We start from the raw sequence: 25,252 nt of genomic DNA, 5'->3' as shown, positions 1-25,252 counted from the left end.
ATGCTGGAAGGTAAGGAGAAGCTAGATCGTGGAGGCTTTGCACGATTTTCAGCATACAGCAGTTAGAGCTCATAGGGACTGTGGAGGGAAGTGAAATGATCTGGTTTGTTTGTTAGTAAAAAGAAATACAAAGGGAGCTAAATTACACTGGTCCAGCTCAGGGATGGCCCTGCAGTGGTCGGCAAACTCGTTATTCAACAGAGCCAAATATCAACAGTACGACGATTGAAATTTCTTTTGAGAGCCAAATTTTTTAAACTTAAACTATATAGGTAGGTACATTCCTTATTGAGGTAGCGCCCACACGTGGTATTTTGTGGAAGAGCCGCATGTGGCTCGCGAGCCGCAGTTTGCCAACCGGGGCCCTAGCGCAAGTTGGAGAGTCATCGTGGACAACCCTCCATCCATCCACTAAACTGCCTTCTTTTGCTTGGTATGTACTTATCCCCCATCCTCTTCTCTCTGGGTGTTTAAGGAGCCCCCATCTACTCTACTTGCTCAGAGCCAATGTCTTTGCCCTCCCCATCAAAACTTATTCTGTATCCCATTTGCTAGGTGGATGATTGAAGAATATAATAAAGCAATTGATGCTGAGGTGTTCGTGGCTGTTGGCATGCAGGATGCTTGGTGTCATATATAATTGTTTTAAATTTCCATAGCAGTAAATGTTAATATTGCTACAAATCAAAGAGAATTAAAGACATGTCTATAGCCCCACCAAGGCAAAAATAATTATTGATAGTATTCGAATGTATATCTCTCAAGACTCTTATTCTTTGGAGGGTAGGGGAAGATGAATTACTCTTCCCCTAAAAAAAGTGTGATGGGTAGTATTCTAGCCTGCTTAAAAGTATTTGTGATTCAAACATACATCCACAGCCTCCTTTTTTCTGGTTATAGTTTGTCATTGTATGGCAAGACGGTACCTGCATTTAGAAAGAGACTTTTATCTCCCTAACCCAAAGGAACAAAGTGACAAAAAGTATCAAGCACTACTTAGGGGCAGGGTGGAGAAAAAGAAAAGGAATAGGAAGTTGTTTTTTTGCTTTAAATCACAATATTAGATTGAAAAAGAAAAGAATAATTAGAAAACACCAAAAACTCTGAGCTCTTTTTTAAAAAGTCAACCCATAGGCTGATTTCGTGGCACACAAAAGGTGGCCTTGTTTAGCATGGAGGAGCTAGAGACCCTTCTTGAATCACCTTCTTGCTCTAAAAGAACTCTTTTATCCACTTCTTGGAAAAGCCAATTAACTCATTCATTACTTGCCAACCATTTAATGAGCACCTACTATTTGGCGAGTACTGCTCAAGGCACTTGGGGTACATCAGTGAAGAACACAAGAAAAGGTCCCTTCTTTTTTTTTTTTTTTTTTTTTTTTTTCTGAAGCTGGAAACGGGGAGAGACAGTCAGACTCCCGCATGCGCCCGACCGGGATCCACCCGGCACGCCCACCAGGGGGCGACGCTCTGCTCACCAGGGGGCGATGCTCTGCCCCTCCGGGGCGTCGCTCTGTTGCGACCAGAGCCACTCTAGCGCCTGGGGCAGAGGCCAAGGAGCCATCCCCAGCGCCCGGGCCATCTTTGCTCCAGTGGAGCCTCGCTGCAGGAGGGGAAGAGAGAGACAGAGAAGAAGGAGAGGGGGAGGGGTGGAGAAGCAGATGGGCGCTTCTCCTGTGTGCCCTGGCCGAGAATGAACCCGGGACTTCTGCACGCCAGGCCGATGCTCTACCACTGAGCCAAGCGGCCAGGGCCAAGAAAAGGTCCCTTCTTTCAAAGAGTTTAGGTTTTTGCAGTGGAGACAACGAACACATAAAATAAGTAAGTTTATAATGGGTTAAGTGACCCATGTTATGGAGGAAAGAAAAGGTAGGACAGAGCCAGGAGGATCAAGACCTTGTGAGAACATGAAGGAGAGGAAGGTCACGCTGTGCAAAGGGCCACATTTGAGCAAGGGACCAAAGGAGGTGAGCAAGTGAGGGGAAAACCAAGGGAAGTGTCCCAATGGGCGGCAACTACCAATGCAGAGATCCTGGGGTGGGCGGGACTTGACCTGTGCCCAGAGCGTAGTGAATGAGGGGACCTTAATAGGAGATAAGGTCAGGGAGGTGGTAGGGCACATCGGGTAGGACCTCGTGAACCATTTTAAGGACCTTGGCTTTTTCTGTGGTCAAAATGGGGCAAAGGAATAGCATAATCTCGTATTTGAACAGTCACTGGCTGCTGTGCTGGGAACACACTGAATAGAGACAGGGCAAAGCAAGAAAATCAGTGAGGAGGGTATTGCTGTAATCCAATGCAAGATGATAGTGGCCAAGGCAAGGAAGGTGGGAAGTGGTTGAAATTTAGATATATTCTGAAGGAAGAGCCAACGTAGAAGTCATCGGTGACCTTCACGAAAGCATTTTCACTGTATTGCTGGTGGCTAAAGCCTGACTGGAATAAGATGTTTTTTAATAGAAGGGGAAGAACTGAAATATAGGGAATATGTAAAAATCTTCTGAACTTTGATACAAAGGGAAGAAACAAAGTGGAGGCTGATAGAGAAAATGGGGTCAAGAAAAGAAATGTTTGCCTGACCAGGTGGTGGCGCAGTGGATAGAGTGCTGGCCTGGGACTTAAGTGCTGGGTCGCTGTCTTGAGTGTAGGATCATAGACATGACCCCATGGTTGCTGGCTTGAGCCCAAAAGTCGCTGGATTGAGCAAAGGGTCAGTGGCTCAGCTAGAGCCCCCATCAAGGTACCTATGAGAAGCAATCAATGAACAACTAACATGTCGCAGCTATGAGTTAATGTTTCTCATCTCTCACCCTTCCTATTTGTCTGTCTCTCACTAAAAAAAAAAAATAATAATAATAATAATAATAATAATTTTAGCACATAGTGAGTGATTTCTGTCCAAAGAGCACAGCATAGATAGAAAGGAAAAAAAATAACTTTAAGTGGAGAAATATGACAAACATGTTGATAATATGGAATTTGATATGATATGACAAGAATGGCATTTTACCTCTGTGGTCTTCCCCCCAAAACATGTGACCTCAGCTTAATCATGAGAATACATCAGGCAAATCCATATGGAGGGATATTTTACAAACTACCCAACTAATAATTATAGAAAACTGTCAAGATCATAAAAAAAAAGAAGGAAAATCTGAGAAACTCGCAAACAAAGGGACATGACCACTAAATATAATGTGGTATCCTGGAACAGAAAAAGAGCATTATAAGAAAATTAAGGAAATCTGAATAAACTGTGGATTTTAGTTAATAACAATGTATCAATGTTGGTTCATGAACAATGACAAATGTACCACACTAATGTGAGATGTTCATAACAGGGAAACTGGGTGTGGGATATCTGTCTGAAAGGGACACTATTATATATATCCAGACCAATGCCATCATTTTCTAAATGAAGAAACTGAGCCACAGATAGCTACACAATGTCACACAGCCAGACATTAGTAAATGCCCTTTGTTTTTCTCAAGAGATTCCCTGGAGTATGGTCCAGGAGCTCCTGCTCCTAAATCTAAAATCTCTTATCTGCAAGAAGAGTCCAAGATGCCTAATGCCTAAAGTTTTACGTTACATGTTCACCAACTTTCTTTTTTTTTTTTTTTTTTTTTTTGTATTTTTCTGAAGCTGGAAATGGGGAGAGACAGTCAGACAGACTCCCGCATGCGCCCAACCGGGATCCACCCGGCACGCTCTGCCCACCAGGGGGCGATGCTCTGCCCCTCCGGGGCGTCGCTCTGCCGCGACCAGAGCCACTCTAGCGCCTGAGGCAGAGGCCAAGGAGCCATCCCCAGCGCCTGGGCCATCTTTGCTCCAATGGAGCCTTTGCTGTGGGAGGGGAAGAGAGAGACAGGGAGGAAGGAGGGGGATGGGGGTAGAGAAGCAAATGGGTGCTTCTCCTATGTGCCCTGGCCGGGAATCGAACCCGGGTCCCCCGCATGCCAGGCCGACGCTCTACCGCTGAGCCAACTGGCCAGGGCCTTCACCAACTTTCTTTATTATCCCAGAACCACTGAAGGAAATACCAATCCCGTGATTGGGCAAATTGTTTTGAGCAATAGTATAATGACAAAACAGAACCTCTCTTATTTAAAATCTATGGCTATGTTTATCACTTTAAAAATATCACTGAAGTATATGGCAAGCATCTGAAAATGCACCTGGTATTGTGTTGTCCTCCAAAATACAAGCTTCTAGAGTACAGAAAGCTTATTTTCCATCTTCAGTACCAAGTACTGCACTCATCACCCAGGAAGTGCTCAATAAAGTTAATCATTGAGGAGGTAGAAATATTAAAATTATCATGAAAGAAAGAATTTGTGGAAGATATTCCACATATGAAAAGTATTAGTGGAAAAAGAATGTCAGACAACATGAGCCACCTTAGAGTGAATGTCAAGTTGTTGTAACCTCTGGGCTCTGGAAATTCACCACCTGGTTCAGGACATCTGTTCCCTGAGCCATATTGCTCAGGCTACTCACTCCAAGTCCCCAGGCAGCTTCACCTCTCTGTGGGGATGTTCTTGGACTCGGTCCAGATGCCTACCAAGTCCCATGCTACAGCCAAGGCGACAAAGAGAAGTTCATTCTTCCTACTTGGGAACTGCCTTGTGGCTGCCTCGGTATGAGTAGAAAGAAAATGGAAAGAGATGCCTTCTTCAGACATCTTAGGGGATGGCCGTGCCCCAGTGGTCAAATCTTCCTTCTCAAGATAGGAAAGAACCCAGTCTTTGTTTCTAAGAGATCATCATAAGAGCAAAAATTAATCACAGCTCAATATAGTCTTCACAAAGGCACAACCATCACCCTTTTAAAATCTTGCTCACTAGACTGTTCTTCTTTATGATGCCCATAGGAACATAAAGCTATCTCAGTCTTACCCAAACCCTACAAACACCATCTAAGAGAAATCAATCAAGCAATAGACGGTATAATGGAAATTCCTTCCCTTGGATTGGGTCCCCTATCTGCCTCTACTTGCTGTGTGACTTTCAGCAAATTACTTCACGACTCTGAGCTTCCACTTCCTCTGTGACAAAATGAAAACAACCCCAGTACCTACTTGACAGGACTGCAATGAGTCCTAAATGAGGTACTCTGTGCAAATGCTCATAAGTTGCCATTTTTATTACCATGACGCTAGTCAGTCAAATATGACTATTGTCTTCCCTGCCTTTGGTCACCTCCATACTGATAGATTTGATCATGTTTTCCTTCTTACACTGAGGGCCTTCCTCTCAACATCCCTGCTCTGACTACTCCAATTAATAATGATGATGATAACAGTACCAGCTAATATTTACTGAGTATTACTATGTTCGTGAATGGCATGTGCTAAACATGATACGTGTGCTATCGTAAAGCTTCATGCAACCCTGCAAGGTAGGTTCTATTATCTAGATATAAAAATTGAGCCTTGGAGAATGGAGTGGCTTGCCTAAGATTACCCCACTAATAAGTGATGAAGCTGTGATTCATATCCAGGTATGCTGTCTCCAGAGCCTATTCTGTCATCTAATACTCTAGAATTTTCTCTCTCCCCTCAGTAATCCATATGTTGCCCACCTGGGTTTCACTGTTCTCTAAGTTTCTATGTGATTTACTATTAAATCTTGAATAGAATACTTGGTCATTGAGGGCAAGGTCATCATCCTTGTTTTGGCATCTCACCAAATACCTAGTCTAATGCCATATACTTTATAAGTCTTGCTAGTTGAATATGGCAAACCACTTCCTCCCTTCTCTAAGTCATCAGTTAAACAAGGACCAATTAAGATGACCTCGTTCCCCACCACTCTCTCTTTCCCTTATTTCCTGTGTTCCACCCTCACTGGTTTTGTTGCTCTGACTCCAACAGCCCAGGCACACATCCGCCCCAAGAGCGCTGCACTTACTGGGTGTGCTTCCTGGGATGTTTCCCCCCCCCCCCCAGCTATCCACATGGCTCACTCTCTTGCTTCTTCAAGTCTTTGCTCCAAATTCCCCTTCTTGAAGAGACCTTCCCTAATCACTCTGTTTAAAAACCAAAGTCTCAACAGCATGGTATTGGCAGAAAAATAGACACTCAGACCAATGGAACAGAATAGAGAGCCCAGAAATAAAACCACATATATATGGTCAAATAATCTTTGATAAAGGGGCCAACAACACACAATTGAGAGGAAAAAAAAAGCCTCTTCAATAAATGGTGCTGGGAAAACTGAAAAGCCACATGCAAAAGAATGAAAGTCGACTACAGTTTGTCCCCTTGTACTAAAATTAATTCAAAATAGATCAAAGACCTAAATATTTATATAAGATCTGAAACAATAAATTACATAGAAGAAAACATAGGTAATAAACTCATGGATCTTGGCCATAAAGAGCACTTTATGAATTTGACTCAAAAGGCAAAGGAAATGAAGGTAAAGATAAATGAATGGGACTACATCAGACTAAGAAGCTTTTGCACAGCAAGAGAAACTGACAACAAAACAAACAGACAGCCAACTAAATGGGAGATGATATTTTCAAACAACAGAACAGATAAGGGCCTAATATCCGAAATATATAAAGAACTCATAAAACTCAACAACAAACAAGCAAACAATCCAAAAAAAAATTGAAAGAGAACATGAACAGACACTTCTCCCAGGAAGAAATACAAATGGCCAACAGATATATGAAAGGATGCTCATCTTCACTAGCCATTAGAGAAATGCAAATCAAAACTACAATGAGATACCACCTCACCCCTGTTAGATTAGCTATTATCAACAAGACAGGTAATAACAAGTGTTGGAGAGGCTGTGGAGAAAATGGAACTCTCATTCACTGTTGGTGGGAATGTAAAGTAGTACAACCATTATGGGAAAAAGTATGGTGATTTCTCAAAAAAACTAAAAATAGAACTACCATATGACCCAGCAATCCCTCTACTGGGTATACACCCCCAAAACTCAAAAACACTGGTATGTAAAGACACATGCAGCCCCATGTTCATTGCAGCATTGTTCACAGTGGCCAAGACGTGGAAACAACCAAAAAGCCCTTTAATAGATGACTGGATAAAGAAGATGTGGTACATATATACTATGGAATACTACTCAGCCATAAGAAATGATGACATCGGATCATTTAAAACAACATGGATGGACCTTGATAACATTATGCTGAGTGAAGTAAGTAAATCAGAGAAAACTAAGAACCGTATGATTCCATACATAGGTGGGACACAAAAATGAGACTGATGGACATGGACAAGAGTGTGGTGGTTACCAGGGGAAGGGGAAGAAAGGGGAGGGAGGAGGGAGGGTGAGGGGAGGGGCACAAAGAAAACCAAATAGAAGGTGACGGAAGACAGTTCGACTTTGGGTGATGGGTATACAACATAATCAAATGTCAAAATGACCTGGAGATGTTTTCTCTGAATCTATGTACCCTAATTAATCAATGTCACCCTGTTAAAATTGTCTAAATAAAAATAAAAATAAAATAAAAAATAAAAGCCAAAGTCTCCTTGATTCCTCAAGAAATTAAAAGCAGCCTGACCAGGCAGTGGTGCAGTGGATAGAGCGTCAAACTGGGATGCGGAAGGACCCAGGTTCGAGACCCCAAGGTCGCCAGCTTGAGCGCAGGCTCATCTGGTTTGAGCAAAAGCTCACCAGCTTGGACCCAAGGTCACTGGCTCAAGCAAGGGGTTACTCGGTCTGCTAAAGGCTCACGGTCAAGACACATATGAAAAAGCAATCAATGATCAACTAAGGTGTCACAATGCGCAACAAAAAACTAATGATTGGCCCTGGCCGGTTGGCTCAGCGGTAGGGGGTCGGCCTGGCGTGGAGGAGTCTCGGGTTCGATTCCCGGCCAGGGCACACAGGAGAAGCGCCCATCTGCTTCTCCACCCCTCCCCCTCTCCTTCCTCTCTGTCTCTCTCTTTCCCTCCCGCAGCCAAGGCTCCATTGGAGCAAAGATTGCCTGGGCGCTGAGGATGGCTCTGTGGCCTCTGCCTCAGGCGCTAGAATGGCTCTGGATGCAACAGAGTGACGCCCCAGAGGGGCAGAGCATCGCCCCCTGGTGGGCATGCCGGGTGGATCCCGGTCAGGCGCATGCGGGAGTCTGTCTGACTGCCTCCCCGTTTCCAGCTTCAGAAAAATGAAAAAAAAAACAAAAACTAATAATTGATGCTTCTCATCCCTATGTTCCCGTCTGTCTGTCCTTGTCTATCTATCCCTCTCTCTGACTCTCTCTCTCTGTCTCTGTAAAAAAAAAAAAAAAAAGAAAAGAAATTAAAAGCAGAACCGACATATGATCCAGTAATCCCACTTTTGGGTACACTTCCAAGGGAAACAAAACCATTATCTTGAAAAAATATCTGTACTCCCCTGGTTATTATAGTTTACTCACAACAAACGAGGTATAGAAACAACTAAGTGTCCATCAGATGAATGAACAAAGACGATGTGGTATAAACACACAATGGAATACTATTCAGCCTTCACAAAGAAGAAACCACTGCCATTTGCCACAACGTGGACAAACCTGGAGGGCATTCTGCTGAGTGAGATGAGTCAGGGAAAGACAAAGCCTGCATGCTATTGCTTATGTATGGAATCTTTTAAAAAAAAAAAAATTTTAAGGTCAAACTCATAGAAACAGAGTAGAAAAGTAGTTGCCAGGGCTAGGGCGAGGGAGGCAGGTGGATAGGGAGAGGTTGTGAAAAGGTACAATCTTTCAGCCACAAGATGAAGAAGGTCTGAGGATCTAATGCGAAACGTGGTGACTATAGTTGATAACACAGTACTGTAGAACTGAAATATGCTAAGAGGGTAGAACGTATATGATCTCACCCAAAAAAGGAGTGAGATAAATATGTGAGCGATGAGTTCATTAACTCAACTGAGAGAATCCTATCATCGTGTATGCATATGTCAAATCATCACACTGTACACTTTAATTTTTTTACTTTGTCGATTATATTTAAATTTAAAACTCTAAATTAAATAAAACTGTAACCTCCTCCACTCCCTCTCTGCTTTCCTTACCTCCTTCCCTTGCTTAATATCCTCCACTGGACTCAGCAGCTTCCAATATATTACATACTTTTCTCTTTTAATTTGCTTAACATCCATCTCTCCCCACCAGAAATAGAAAGTCATAACGAAAATCAGGACAGAGACCCCCATGCTCTTTCTGTCTCACTGCATTCAATGAGAACTCCCAACTCCCCAGGACTGAGGCCTTTGCCCGTTTTGTTAACTGTTCTCACCCGCACCCAGAATATGGCCTGGAATCTAGCAGGTGTTCAGTGAACATATGTTAAGTATCTCTGTCACCTGCTTGGCCTTGCCCCTCCTGCAGCAGAAATCCTACAAAGAAAATCACCATTTCTCTTCCATTTTCTGGGTCCTACAAGCAGCCTGAAAGATCGGCCCTTTACTCCAGCACCTCAGAGGTGCTGAGAGCCCTCTAGTCCCCACTGGGCAGAGCCAGGCCTTCTACAGTAGTGCATACGGGCCTGGAATGACCTCTAACAAGGTGGGTGAGGCCAAGTGGCCTTCATCAAGAAAGATAAAAATCGGTGGGAGAGCCAGCCAGGCTCAATCTGAATTATACGATTTGCTACTGCCAAGTAGGGGTCTGTTTCTCCAAAAGAAAACCTGCCTGGAAAGTGAGCAGACCTGCGGTCTGAGGAGCATTATCCCAACAGGGGCACGACCATTCTGCAGCGAGCTCGCCCGGCTTGCCCACCGCTCTGACAGGACAAAAGACCAGAGCCCGCGGGCCCCTCTGGGCTGTACCTGGCACTTGGGTTTCCTAAGTTGAAAGTAGAGTGCTGTATTTTTTTCCCCCAGCTAACTATTAAAGTGCCTTCTATTAGCAGCATGGTGCCAATTTCACCTCGGAGCTGTCTGAGGCTTTACAAACCTCTCAACGCCCCTAAAGTTCATGGAGGGTGAATACAGTCTAACTCAAAAAGATATCTTCATCCTCATAAGAGAAAACACGCTGGGATCCAGGGACCTACTGTAATTGGGGTCTCAGGGACCCTCCTTCACTCTCTAGGCTGGAGAATCAGGGCGCCACACTTCACACAGTGTGGCGTGAGTGGACGTCCCAGCCTGGCTTTGCTCCTTTATCGGTAGACACTTGACAAGTCAATAAACATCTGTAGATGTCAGGTGCACCGAGCCACTCTTACTGCGCTAAGAAGGGAGAAGCTTATCAGTTGAGAACCTTGAGGCTCCCGGCAGCCCGTGGTCCAACCCCCTACCATACACCCCTTCCCTCGTTCATCTCTCATCCCTTCCCCTCTACAGTTTCAGTTTCTCTTCTTTCAGACACCGCATTTTTTTTTTCAAGTTATGTGAATGCCTTTAACAAAACACATTTGCTTTTTTGAGATCATCTGAAATAATCACAGTCGTTACTGTGCATCGAGCTTCTGACAAAAAAAAAAAAGAAAGAAAGAAAAGAAAAAAAAAGGCAAGTGTAAACATTGTCTTTCCAAGACTCAATTTACACAAATTACATATTAGATGAGGCAGGGCCTAAGGAGGCATGGCGTCTGGAGGAGGAGGAGGACGAGGCAGGCGTCAGAAAGCAGCTCAAGCACGGCTTCGGGAAGCTTTGGAAATGGGATGTAGCGGCAGAGGGGGCGAGGAGTGGAGACGGTGACACGTTCTCCTCGATCTCAATGTCACTATTTTCTGGTTTAATTAGAATCAGATCGCGTGCAATATAATCATCACTTGATAACATAATTCTGTCTAACACGGAAGAGTAATATTCAAGAGACTGAAGCATGAACATGACTCACCTCAAGCAAGGGAAAGAAATTGTATTAGCAAAATGCCGCTAGATTCACTAATTAATTTGCTATATTATGCATGACAGGAACCAGCATAGAGCAGGGTGGAGAAACGCCTGATTTTACTGAGTTGGGGAGGTAACAATGGATGCACTTTCTTGTCATTCATTCTGCAGGGGCTAGAAGGGGATTCCGCAGGGTGGCGTCGGACCACAGTGAGGAGCTGGCGGAGTTGGCGTCCTTAGCCAGTTAGCGAATGTCAGAATCACTCCGCTTCACCTCTAGCTGTCTCCATTCAGAGAGCTTCCCTCTCCACTACAGCACTCGTGTGTACCCAGATTCTCTAAAAACCCAAGAAATGGGCAAAATAGCAGGTGAGTTTCTTGGCCCGTTCATCAGTAGCAGTTGATAGGCTTAAACTCTGTTGTGTTTCCTTGTCTCCCATAATTTACTAGATTTCTGGTGGAAAGCAAACAAAATAGTATCAAATTTTTATTGCGTTACTTTGAAGGAACAGGCTGCCACAGGGTTAAAATTTTATTCCATCCTTCAACCTATATATTGACAACAACATGGACTGAGATCAATAGTGTTTGCCTTCAAATCATGTACTTGCAACCTTTTGCATAAGGATTAAGATTTTAAACTCTGCATCCAGACCAACCTGGGCTCAAATCTTTGCTCTGTTACCACAAAAGTATCTTCGTCAGGTCGCTCCTAAGTATCTCTGCGCCTCAGTCTTCTCCTCAGTACACCGGAGGTGTAGTGACTGTATTTACCGCGTTAATGAGATAATACTCATCAAGGGTTTTGTTGAGTAAGTTGCCACCGTGCTGTTCTGCCCTATTGCTGTTCCTGTTGCATCAGAGCCAGAGGGGAGGGCAGTGATCGGTCACAGCTGGCCTCAGCCGGAGCCCCCCTGCAGTATGACTCTCCCAGGAGGAAGTAAGCCCTGCCCTTTTATTCACCACAGCTCAGCAGAGACCATTCCTAGACTCTGCAAAAGACTGCACTGTAATGGAAAGAAAGCACAAGGATAACTCTCAGCCAGTGAGCTGCCATACTTTAACCCAACCATAGCAATAGTAACATTACATGCAAACAGTCTAAACATACACATTATGAGACAAAGAGTAACAGATGGGATTAAAAACAGCAAGACCTAACTATACGTTGTTTACAAGAAATCCAACTTAAATATAAGAACATAGATGGGTTAAAAGGAAAAGAATGGAAAAGTAGATATCGCGTAAACACTATTTAAAGTGATATATGGATTGTGGGCACATACTTAACAAAAGAGCTTCAAAACATGTGGCCAAAACTGATGGAACTGAAGGAAGAATAGACAAATCCACAATTGCACTTGGGGACTTTTCAATTTCTCTCTCAGTAATTGATACAACAGTAGACAGATAATTAGTAACAATAAACAAGACTATCAAGGGAGTTGATCTAATTGACTTGAAAATACTATCGCATTCAACAACAGAAACCACATTCTTTTCAAATCTACCTGGATCATTCAACAAGATATTCTAGGCAATAAGGCAAGTTGTATCAAGTTGAAAAAAAGAAAAGTTTTTTCCTGTGATTGTGATAGAATCAAACTCAAATTAATAATATAAAGCTATCTGGAAATTTCCCCAAATACTTGAAAATTAAATAGCACAGTTCTAAGTAACCCATGGATCAAAAAAGAAGGTAAAATGAAAATTAGGAAATATTTTTTAATTTAATAAAAAAGAGAAGATAAGGCTCTGACCGGTTGGCTCAGTGGATAGAGCATTGGCCCAGTGTATGGATGTCCCAGTCGATCCGAGTCAGGGCACAAAGGAGAAGGGACCATCTGCTTCTCTTCCCATTTCTTTTCCCCTTCTCTCTCTTCCCCTCCTGCAGCCACTGGCTTGATTGGTTCGAGCACTGGCTCCAGGCACTGAGGGTAGCTCAGCTGGTCCAAGCGATCTGAGCATCAACCCCAGATGAGGTTGCTGGGTGGATCACGGTAGGGGCACATGCGGGAATCTGTCTTACTATCTTCCCTCCTCTCACTTAAAAAAAGAAGAAGAAAGGTTGACATATCAAAATTTGTGAGGCATAGTTAAAACAGTGTTTAGAAGAAAATCATTAAATGTTTATGTCAGAAAATAAAAAAGGTCTCAAATTAGGGACTAAGCTTATACCTTAAGAAACTAGAGAGAGGAAAATAAAACATAAGTTAAACCCAAGGCAAATAGAAGAAAGGAACTACTAAAGATAAGTGAAAATCAATAAAATGGAAAACAGAAAATTGGTAGGGAAAAATCATGAAACCAAAAGTTGGTCTTTAAAAAAATCAATAAATATAATTAACGCTTAGGCAGAATGATCAAGGAAAAAAGAGAGAGAAGATATAACCTATCAACTGCAAGAGGGAAAGAGGTGACAGCACTACAGACACTGTGGATAGTAAGATGATAATCAGGGGATATTGTGAACAACTTTATGCCAACATAGTCAACCACCTGGATAAACTGGACAAATGTCTTGAAAAACACAAGCTACCAAAGCTTGCTCAAGAAGAAACAGAAGATCAATATACAAAAATTCAATGTAGTCTATATATTAGTAATGAACAATCCAAAAATAAAATTAAGACAATTCTATTCACATTAGCATAAAAAAAACCCAAAACATAAGATAGGAATAAATTTAACAAAAGAAGTGCAGGATTTACACATCAAAAGCTACAAAAACATTGCTGACAAAAATTTTAATGTATCTAAATAATAGGAGTGCTATCCCATGTCAAGGATGAGAAGGCCCATGTTATAAAAATAGCAATTCTCTAGACTTAAATGTAAGAATGTGTATGGTGTTGTTGTTGAATGGAATAGGCTATTCAAGTCAGTTAGACCAACTTGGTTGATAGTCTTATTTATTCTTACTATTCCTATCAAAATCCCAGAAGACTTTTTCTCGGAAAGATGATACTAAAATGTGCAGTAGTCCCCACTTAGCTGCAGGGGATACCTTCCGAGACCCCCAGTGGATGCCTGAAACAGCAGATAGTATCAAACCCTACAGATACTCTATTTTCTCCTATACATGTGCACCTCTTATAAAGTTTAATTTCTAAATTAGGCATAGTAAGAATTTAACAACAATAACTAATAATAAAATAGAACAATTATAAGAATGTCATATAATAAATGTTATGTGAATGTGGTATGATTAAATAAAATAAGGGTTATTTGAACACAAGCACTGTGATATTGGGACAGTTGATCTGATAACCAAGCCAGCTACTAAGTGACTAACGAGCAGGGAGCATCTACCACATGAAGACGCTGGACAAAGGGATGTTTCGTGTCTGGGGTGACATGGAGCAGGATGGTGTGATATTTCATCACAATATTCAGAACAAAGGGCAATGTAAAACTTATGAATTGTTTATTTCTGGAATTTTCTGTCTCATATATTCAGACCACGATTGACACTGGTAACTGACACCACAGAAAGTGAAACCACTGCTAAGGGAGGACGACTGTATATAAGAAAGCAAAGGACCTTACAAGACAAGTAACTTTGAAAATGAAAAACGAAGTTGGGGGAATTGCACGTCCTGATTTGAAACTTATGAGCATGTACAATAGCATCAAAAGACATGAAACTCTTAGGAAAGATAGATGTGCAAGATCTGTGTGCCGAAAACGACAAGCGCTGGTGAAAGAAGTCAAAGATAACTTGAATAAATGGAAACATACCCTATGTTCATGGACTGAAAGGTTCCATGGTGTTAAGGTGACAGTTCTTCTCAAGTATGAATTCAGTGCAAGTTCAATCAAATTCCCAGGAGGATTTTTTTGTAGAAACCAACAACCTGACTTTAAAATTTATATAAAAAAATCGTAAGAACTAGACTAGCAAAAATAATTTTTAAAAAGATGAACAAAATTGAAGAATTCACGCTACCTGATTTCAAGACTTACTATAAAGCTACAGTATTCAAGACTGTGTGGTGTTACTGAAGAGTGAAACAGAATAGGGAGTCCAGAAATAGACCCACACAAATATGGGCAACTTAACTTTCACAAAAGTGCAAAAGCAGCCTGACCAGGCGGTGGCACAGTGGATAGAGCGTCAGACTGGGATGCGGAGGATCCAGGTTCGAGACCCTGAGGTCGCCAGCTTGAGCGCAGGCTCATCTGGTGTGAGAAAAGCTCACCAGCTTGGACCCAAGGTCGCTGGTTACTCAGTCTGCTGAAGGCCCACGGTCAAGGCACATATGAGAAAGCAATCAATGAACAACTAAGGTGTTGCAATGAAAAATGGTGGAATCTTGATAACATTATACGGAGTGAAATAAGTATATCAGAAAAAAACAAGAACTACATGATTCTATACATTGGTGGGACATAAAAACGAGACTAAGAGACATGGACAAGAGTGTGGTGGTTACCAGGGGTGGAGGGAGGGAGGACACGGGAGGGAAGGAGGGAGAGGGGAAGGCGGAGGGGGAGGGGCACAAAGAAAACTAGATAGAGGGTGATGGAGGACAATCTGACTCTGGGTGATGGGTATGCAACATAATTGAATGATGAGATAACCTGGACATGTTTTCTTTGAATATATGTACCCTGATTTATTAATGTCACCCCATTAACATTAATAAAAATTTATTAAAAAAAAAAGAAAAAACAGATGATTGATGCTTCTCATCTCTCTCCATTTCTGTCTGTCTGTCCCTATCTATCCCTCTGACTCTCTCTCTGTCTCTGCAAAAAAAAAAAGTGCAAAAGCAATTCAATGGCACTGGAATAACTATTGGACATCCATATGCAAAAGAATGAAACTCGGCCGACATGCTGCATCATCTGCAATAATTAGCTCCAAATGGATCACGGACCTGAAGATAAAACCTAAAAGTATAGAACTTCTAGAAGAAAACATGACAGAAAATCTCTGTAATCTTGGGTTAAGGAAAGAGATTTTAGATACAATACCAAAAGCATAATCCATGAGTGAAAAACACTGACAATTTTTACTTCACCAAAATTTAAAATTTCTCTTCAATAGACACTGTTAAGAGAATGGAAAAGGCAAGCTACAGACTGAGAAAAACATATGCAAAATATATATCTTCTAGCTGGTCTTATATTCAGAATATATATATAAATATATGTGTATATATATTGTGTATGTGTTTTTCTGAAGCTGGAAACGGGGAGGCAGTCAGACAGACTCCCGCATGCACCCAACCGGGATCCACCAGGCACGCCCACCAGAGGGCGATGCTCTGCCCATCTGAGGCGTTGCTCTGTTGCAACCAGAGCCATTCTAGAGCCTGAGGCAGAGGCCATAGAGCCATCCTCAACGCCCCGGCCAATTTTTTGCTCCGATGGAGCCTTGGCTGTGGGAGGGGAAGAAAGAGACAGAGCGGAAGGAGAGGGGAAGGGGTGGAGAAGCAGATGGGCACTTCTCCTGTGTGCCCTGGCTGGGAATCGAACCCAGGACTCCTGCACTCTAGGATGACACTCTACCACTGAGCCAACCGGCCAGGGCCAGAATATATATTTTTATACACCTTAAGACTTGCCTGACCTGTGGTGGTGTGGTGGATAAAGCACTGACCAGGAACACTGAGGTCACCAGTTCAAAACCCTGGGCTTGCCTGGTCTAGACACATACAAGAAGCAACTACTATCAGTGATACTTTCTGCTTCTCCCTGTTCTTTCTCTCTCTCCCCTCTCTAAAAATCAATCAAAAATATATATTTTAAAACCTTAAAACTTAATAATAAGAAACAAGCAATTCAGTAAAAAATAGGCAAAAGATTTGAACAGACACTCCACTAAAGAAAATATGTGGGCCCTGGTCAGTCGGCTCAGTGGTAGAGCATCAGCCCAGCGTATGGAAGTCCTGGACTCAATTCCCAGCCAGGGCACATAGGAGAAGCGTTCATCTGTTTCTCCACCCTTCCCTCTCTCCTTTCTCTCTATCTCTCTCCTCCCCTCCCACAGCCAAGGCTCCATTGGAGCAAAGTTGGCCCAGGCATTGAGGATGGCTCCATGGACTCTACCTCAGGAGCTAGAATGGCTCTGGTTGCAATGGTGCAATGCCCCAAATGAGCAGAGCATCGCCTCCTAGTGGGCATGCTGGGTGGATCCCGGTCGGGCACATGCAGGAGTCTGTCTCTCTGCCTCCCCACTTTTCATTTCAGAAAAATATAAAAAGAAAGAAAGAAAGAAAGAAAGAAAGAAAGAAAGAAAGAAAGAAAGAAAGAAAGAAAAAATATGAGAATGGCAAATTACATCTAAACAAAGAATCTCAGCACCTTTAGTCATTAACTAAACCCACAATGAGACACCACTAGCCGCCTATTAAAAGGTTTGAGTTTTTTCAACTGACCATACCACATGTTGGCAAGGGTATGAAGCAACTGGACCAATAATACATTGCAAGTAGGGATGCAAAGTGGTACGGCCACCTTGGAGAGCATTTTAGAAACTTCTCACAAATCAAATGATTCAGCAACCCAACTCCCAGGCATTTACCAAATAAAATAAAAATGCGTGTTTACACAAAATCCTGTATGCAAATATTCTGGCAACACTTTCCTAGCCACCAAACTTGGAAGCAACCTAAATTAATATTCTACAGCTGGTGAATGGATAAACTGTGCTATATACCTAGACAATGCACTGACTCAGTGATAAAAAGGAAAAACTATTCATACATTCAACAACTTTATTAATCTCAAATGCTAAATGGAAGAAGGCCACATGCTGTATGACTCCATTATAAATGGCATTCTGGTAAAGGCAAAACTGTGGAGACAGAAAAGAGCTCAGTGGTGGCTGGAGGCAGGGGGTAGAAGCAGGGGCTGAGGACAAAGACACAGGTGACAACTTTGGGGGATGATTGAAATGTTCTATATATCTTGATTATAGTGTTTATATGACTGTGTTTGTCAAAATTCACAAAAGAACAAAGTCAAAGGGCCAACACTTCCCAGCTCCAAAACTTTCTACTGTTACAATAACACCAAAAGACATGAAATATTATGTATCTTAAACAGGTTGAGTTTTACTCTATGTGAATTATAGCCCAATAATAAAAGTAAATTTTCCTGTACATAAATTTGACCTCAATATATTTTTTAATGTGTTATCCATTTCTTATTTTATAACATAAAGCAGACCCAGAGCCATGTCTGGCCCATATTAGAAGCTCAATAAATATTTATTGAATAAATACAGTCATTTTTATTGCAACTAACTTTTCATCATTAGAGTGAATCTTAGTTGGGATGCATGCGGGAGTCTTCCTCACTATCTCCCCTCCTCTCACCTAAAAGGAAGGAAGGAAGGAAGGAAGGAAGGAAGGAAGGAAGGAAGGAAGGAAGGAAGGAAGGAAGGAAGGAAGGGAGGAAGGGAGGGAGGGAGGGAGGGAGGGAGGGAGGGAGGGGAGGGGAGGGGAGGGGAGGGGAGGGGAGGGGAGGGGAGGGGAGGGGAGGGGAGGGGAGGGGAGGGGAGGGGAGGGGAGGGGAGGGGAGGGGAAGGAAAGGAAAGAGGGAGGGAGGGAGGGAGGAAGAAAGAGGAAAATAAAAAGCAGAGCAGCCTGGAGCCATCTCATAGCAAGAAACTGGTCCAGGGCGGAAAGCTGACAGGAGAGGGAGAAGCAGAAATAAAAGACAGTCAGTGGTGTTGCATCCTTGGACTCAGTTGTCGTGAGGCCACATCCTCCCCTGCCTTTTCCTAGGTTCGGTTCCATGAGTCAGTAAATATCTCCCCTTTTAAAATCAAACTAGTTTCTATCATCTGATACAAAGCATTTTGAAAACCAGTACTAATAATGGCCAGTGTTTATTACATGCTCACCCTCTGCCAGGCACATTTTTCCTATTGATTCCATTCAGTTCTCACCATGACTCTACGAGCAAGGCACTCCTTTCATCCAAATTTCATAAATGAGAAATCCGAGGAACCCCAGAGAAGTCGTGTAATTTCCCCGAGGTCTCCCAGGAGGTACAGGGGGTGTCCATATGGCACAGATTCCATTTATTTTCTATATGTTAAGCTGTTCAAGGTGGCAGCTCTGAACTCTAAAAGTGGCTTACACGCCTAACCTGTGGTGGCGCAGTGGATAAAGCGTCGACCTGGAAATGCTGAGGTCGCCGGTTCGAAACCCTGGGCTTGCCTGGTCAAGGCACATATGGGAGTTGATGCTTCCAGCTCCTCCCCACCTTCTGTCTCTCTCTCTCCCTTTCTCTCTTCTCTCTAAAATGAATAAATAAAATTAAAAAAAAAATTTAAAACAAAAAGTGGCTTACACGGTGGTTCTCAGCTGTGGCTGTGCACTGGAATCACCTGGAACACTGAAACAATCCCATCGGTTAGAGCCCAAAATCTAAGCTTCACAAGGACAGTACTTTTATCTTTTCAGTGCACAGATTTTTTTTTTTTTAAGTGAAGGGTGAGGAGGCAGAGAGATTACTGCATGTGCCCCAGCCAGGATCCACCAGGCAAGCCCCCTACCAGCAGATGCTCTGCCTATCCGAGCTATCTTAGTGCCTGAGGTGAGGCTATGGAGCCATCCTCAGTGCCAGAGCCAACTTTGCTTGAGCCATGGCTGAGGGAAGGAGAGAGAGAGAGAGAGAGAGAGAGAGAAGGGGGAGAGGTGGAGAAGCAGATGGTTGCTTTTCCTGTGTGTCCTGACTGGGAATGGAACCCAGGACTTCCACACGCAGGTCCGACGCTCTACCACGGAGCTAACCCACCAGGGTCTCGCTGCACAATGTTTTTCACTGTTGGTCTGTGTCCCGGTGCTGATCCACCAGAAATTTCCTGCCGGTCCTCAAAAGAGTTAACCACCCTGATGTTGTATGACGATTATAGATCTTAGTTGAATTTGCTTATGCTTAAGATGATTTTTGCTTTAGTGGTCCCTGAAATAATTCTCCTATTTTCACCAGTTTCTAAGTGTAAAAAGGTTGAAAACCACTGGGTTAGACCACAGTCCTTGAGCAACCAAACCAAAATTTCTGGGTTAGGACCTGAGTGCCCTATTTAGTGATTCCAATGTCAGAACCCCTGACTCAAAGGTCCAGATTTCCTTTTACCACCGAAGACACTTCCTGCACCCTTCCCCCGACCATACCTGAGACTATGCTTGTTCCTCCGCAGAATTAAATAAGTCCGGAATTAAAACGGGATTTCCAGAATTAAACTTGGATCTCAGTTAAAACACTTTCGAGGCAGAAAAATAGGACTTTCTTAGGAGGGAAAAAAGTAGAGGTTTCCTACATTGATTTCATAGTGTTGTTTATTTGGGCCACAGGGGAGGTAGTCAGAACATGATCACCCGACACCTTATGAAGCCCCCCGTGACGCATGCCTTTAGCCAAGGCAGCCAGCTAACAAAACAGGAGAGACGCAGGAGGAAATTATCTGAGCCTGTGGAGCCATAATGACTCCACGTTTGGGTCTGAACACCTGAATCCTGGCTCTTACATAACAGCAATATAATCATAACACATGTCACCCAGACAGTGGGGCTTTCTGCCATATTTTCATCCCATTTTCAGGGAGTGTCTAAAAGGACAAAGACTTTCTTTGGGGGAGACTTGTAGAGAGATAAAATTTAGGGTCTGTCACTGCACTTATCCATGAGTCTGTCACTAGGTTGAATGGAACTAATCCATCACTCTATTATTCTTCCCTCTTCCTGCAAGGAGAATTCTTACCAAGGTTCTCAGTGTGGCCTTTTAGAAAGAAATAAAGCTGTTCGTGTCCCAGCAAAGAGTTTTATTGTATTCTGTGGATGCAACTAAGCTATGTTGGATTCCAGCCCATGGGACAGAAAGGATGGCATGTCAAAAATACCGGTTTGTACCTGCTGGAAAGGTTTGGGTAGATCCTGCCAAGGAGACATGACCTTACACTACCGTGTTAGCTTTAAGACTCCCAGACTAGGTCTACCACTACAGAGGAGGCAGTCTACCCTCAGGCCTCTCTCCAAATGGGTTCTTTCTTCCTATGTTATATTTGTGGGCACTGGGGGTGAGTAGGAGGCTGAATGTTAACCAGCTGGCTTGGGTTCTATATTAGTCAGCTCAGATTGCTGTAACAAAAGACCAAAACCTGGGTGGCTTACACAACAGAAATTCATTGTTTCTGAGTTCTGAAGGCAAAGTGTCCAAGATCAAAGTGGCAGATAATTTAGTTTCTGGTGAGACTTCTTTCCTGGCTTGCAGACAGCCGCCTTCTTGCTGTGTTCTCACATACTAGAGAGAGCTGTCTGGTGTCTTCTCCTTTTCCTATAAGGATACAAGTCCTATCAGATCAGAGCCCCACCCTTATGACCTCATTTAACCCTCTTCATTACCTTCCTAGCTCCAAATATAAGCAAGTCACACGGGGGATTAGGGCTTCAACAAATGAATTTAGAATTCAACATAAGAATTGTGTTCTTGGCCTGACCTGTGGTGGCGCAGTGGACTAAAGAGTCAACCTAGAATGATGAGGTCACCGGTTCGAAACCCTGCACTTATCTGGTCAAGGCACATATGGGAGTTGATGCTTCCTGCTCCTCCTCCCTTTCTCTCTCTCTCTCTCTCTCTTTCTCTCTCTCTCATTCTCTCCTCTCTAAAATGAATGAATAAATAAATTAATTAATTAATTAAAAATATCTGAGTTCCTATTTGAGTACTTCAATAAAATTGCATTCTCAAACTTTAAAAAAAAAAAATTGTGTTCCTAACAGCTTCCATCCCAGCTCTACCATCTGACTGTGTGACTCTGGGCCTCATTTTCATCATCTTGTCAAACAGAGATAATAATATCTAATTCCTAGAGTGGTTCTGACAATCAAATGAGATGATGCTTGCAAAGGGACCCACACAGTGCCTCCCACACAGTAAGCACTAAAAAAAAAAAAATCACTATTTTAGTTCAATTTGGCAACTGAAGTTCAAACAACACTGGATTCAATCAAGTGGTAAAATGAGTTCAGCTGCATTTTGAGGGCCACTTGTTTCTCCCTACACCTGGTCCCACTGCAGAGCCCACTTAGAACACAACCTTTCTTCTTCAGGCTGATACTGAAGTCAACATCCACTACATTCATTGTCCTCTGTCAGCACTCATATTTCCACTGAGGCATTATGGACTTGGGAGTCAGGGAGACCTGAGTTCAAATCCAGGCTCCACTGCTCACTAGTTTTATAACATTACACAAAGCATTTATCCTCTTTGTCTTAGTCAGCTCAGGTTACCATAAGAAAATACTACAGATTAGGTGGCTTTGACAGTGAACATTTATTTCTCATAGTACTGGAGACCAAGAAGTCGAAGATCAAGGTGCCAGTCTATTTGTTTCACCATTCCTGGTAAAAAAACAAAAAAAACAAAAAACAAAAAAACAAAAACAACTCTCTCCTGGCTTACAGACAGCTAGCTGCCTTCTCCCTGTAACCTCAAAAAGGAGAAAGGGAGAGAGAGAGAGAGAGAGAGAGCGCTCTGGCTTTGTCCTTTTCTTAAGAGAACACTGATCCAATCATGAGATGGGTCTTTATCTCATCTAAACCTAATTATGTCCCAAAGGCCCCACCTTCAAATGCCACACCTGATGGTGAAGGACTTCAACATGGGGACTTTATGGGGACACAAACACTCGGTCCTTAGCACTCTCTGAAGCTGATTCATCAGGATTGTTTCCATTGCAAGTGACAGGAAACTCAGACCAAAACTGGAGTAAGCACAAAAGGGACTTTGTTGACTCACAAACTGAAAAGTCCAGGGATGTTCTGGCTTGAGGCATGTCTGGATTCAGAGGCTCAAATGACAACAACTAAAGCCAGTCTCCCCTTTTCCACCTGTCTGTCCTTGGAGTTAGTTTAATTCTCATGTAGATAGCCTGACCTGTGGTGGCGCAGTGGATAAAGCGTTGACCTGGAAATGCTGAGGTCACTGGTTTGAAACCCTGGGCTTGCCTGGTCAAGGCACATATGGGAGTTGATGCTTCCAGCTCCTCCCCCCTTCTCTCTCTCTCCTCTCTCTCCCTCTCTGTCTCTCTCTCCTCTCTAAAAATGAATAAGTAAATTTAAAAAAAAATTCTCATGTAGACTAGATGCCTCTCTCCTCTAGGTTCACATTCTCCAGCCAATGTCTGAATCTCCAACAAAAGTTCCATGTCTGGCTCTCATTGGCCTCATACATCCACCCCTGAACCAATCATAAAAGCCAGAGGGGATGAATGTTCAAATTGGCCAGTTATCAGGCACAAGGAGCCAAGAGGGTCATTTCTCATTGAGCCACATGCTATTAATGAAATAAGGGGGAAAAGGTTGGGTAAGAAAAGCCAGCAGATGCTCTCTACATTACAGGGCCCCAATGTCTTAATTCATAAAATGGGAGTATGGCACCACACTTTCAGGACGGCTGTGAGAACAGAATTAAATTATAAGCATTAACATAATACTGCATGGCACCAACAGCACCATCTGGAACTAAATAAATTATTGCGCGCGCACGCACACACACACACACAAATTCTAATTCCATAAGGGTCTTCCCTTGACTTTCTTGCTTCCCCCTACTGTGGCAATTCCACATCTCCTGTAACCCAAAGTAGAAATGATCAATGCAAAGCATTGTTTAGGCGTACTGGTCCTGCTGAGGCAAGATGTTAATTAATGAGGCCTCAGCAAAGATGAGGAATTCTGTCAAAGGGCCATCTCCAGAGTCTCCCCAGAGGGAGCGATCAATGTCCCCTAAATGCTGAATGAGAGAGCCATTGGGGTCTCAGGGATTCGCCAGTGAAATGCAAATGGGCCTGAGAAAGGTTTATCTTAAATACCAGCTAATAGCTCAGTTATCACTTAGCACAGAGCCGGAATTATCTGAAACTGGGACTTGATGGGGACTCTAGGGGGAGAAGGGAAAGGAAGGCATAAGGCATAAAATGTGAGATCAGAGAGACAGGAGGATGCCCAATTTCTGCTTTTAATTATTCCTGGGGCATGGTTTCCACACACTTCCCCCTCAAATCTAAGCTTAAAAAAATAATAGCAACTGCATGTGCCAGGCTCTATGCTAGGCATCCAGGCAGATGATTTTATTTAACTCCAGCTCCCACTGTGCCATAGCCATGTGGCCTTGGGCAAGGTGCAGCAGCTCAATAGGAACCCATTTCTTTTTTTAAGCAAAAACATGTAACAATAAAGGGTTAACATGTATTGAATATTTACCCTACTTTAGCCATGGTTTTTATACTAACTCATTTAAGTTTTATAATATCCTGATGAAGTACTATTATTATTCTATTTCATGGATGAGAATGCTGAAGTTTAGAGAGGTTAAGTAACTTACCCAAAGTCACAGAGCCAGGAACTGACAAAGCCTAGATTTGAACCCAGGAAAGACCAAGCTGACCAAGCTCTTGGCCTCTATTTTGCCTCTTAAACTGAGCTCAGCAAAGAGCAAAGCTTCAATAACAATAACTGTTATTGCTATTTCTCTATGCTAATAAAAGGATATTAATAATGAAGAAATATTTTTATCACCAACACTATCATTATTCAAAGACTCCACAAAGGTATTTTTATTTTGGAAAATAAAAATAATAAAACAAACTATCATGAGCAATGTACATTTGTTTTATTTAGAGGTATTTAAAACAAACAATAGATAAAGGAGTTCATTACCACCAAACCAGTTCTGCAAGATTTGTTAAAGGTCCTCCTTTGAAGAAGAAAGAAGAATAAATAGAGACAGGAACATAGGTATAAAGAATAAAATGGCATAGAAGAAAGAAAATAAAGATCAGCACAGAAATAAATGAAATAGAGTCTAAAAAAAATACAAAAGATCAATGAAACCAAGAGTTGATTCTTTGAAAAGATAAAGAAGATCAATAAACTTTTAACCAGACTTATCAAGAAATAAAGAGAGAGAACCCAAATAAATACTATTGGAAATGCAAGAGGAGAACTAACAACTCACACCAAAGAAATACAAAAGATTTGTAAGAAAATATTATGAACAACTATATGCCAATGAATTGGACAATCTGGACAAAATGGATAAATGCCTAGAAACATACAATCTTCCAAAACTGAATCAGGAAGAGTCAAAGAATCTGAATAGACAGATTACATTGAGTGAAATTGAAGCAGTAATCAAAAAAACTCCCAACAAACAAAAGTGCAGGACCAGATGGCTTCACCAATAAATTTTACCAAACATTCAAAGAAGAACTAGCACCTACTTTTCTCAAACTATTCCAAAATATTCAAGAGGAAAAAAGACTCCCAAACTCATTTTACAAGACTAGAATTATTCTAATCCCAAAACCAGATAAAGACACTACAAAGAAAGAAAATTATACCAATATTCCTGATTAGCATAGATACTAATATCCTCAAAAAATATCATCAAACCAAATCCAGCAATACATTAGA

The 25,252-nt window shown here is 42.4% G+C and overlaps 1 non-coding gene across 1 annotated transcript; it reads right to left on the bottom strand.

The window, feature by feature from the left end:
- Window positions 1-16,276: 16,276 nt before the first annotated feature.
- Window positions 16,277-16,352, bottom strand: TRNAS-AGA (transfer RNA serine (anticodon AGA)). The gene has a single exon. It is a non-coding gene; the product is annotated as a tRNA-Ser (tRNA).
- Between the last annotated feature and the right edge of the window lie 8,900 nt (window positions 16,353-25,252).

Source organism: Saccopteryx leptura, chromosome 4, assembly GCF_036850995.1.
Source record: "Saccopteryx leptura isolate mSacLep1 chromosome 4, mSacLep1_pri_phased_curated, whole genome shotgun sequence".
NCBI classification, from domain to species: Eukaryota; Metazoa; Chordata; class Mammalia; order Chiroptera; family Emballonuridae; genus Saccopteryx; species Saccopteryx leptura.
This window is presented reverse-complemented; position numbering and strand designations above follow the sequence as displayed.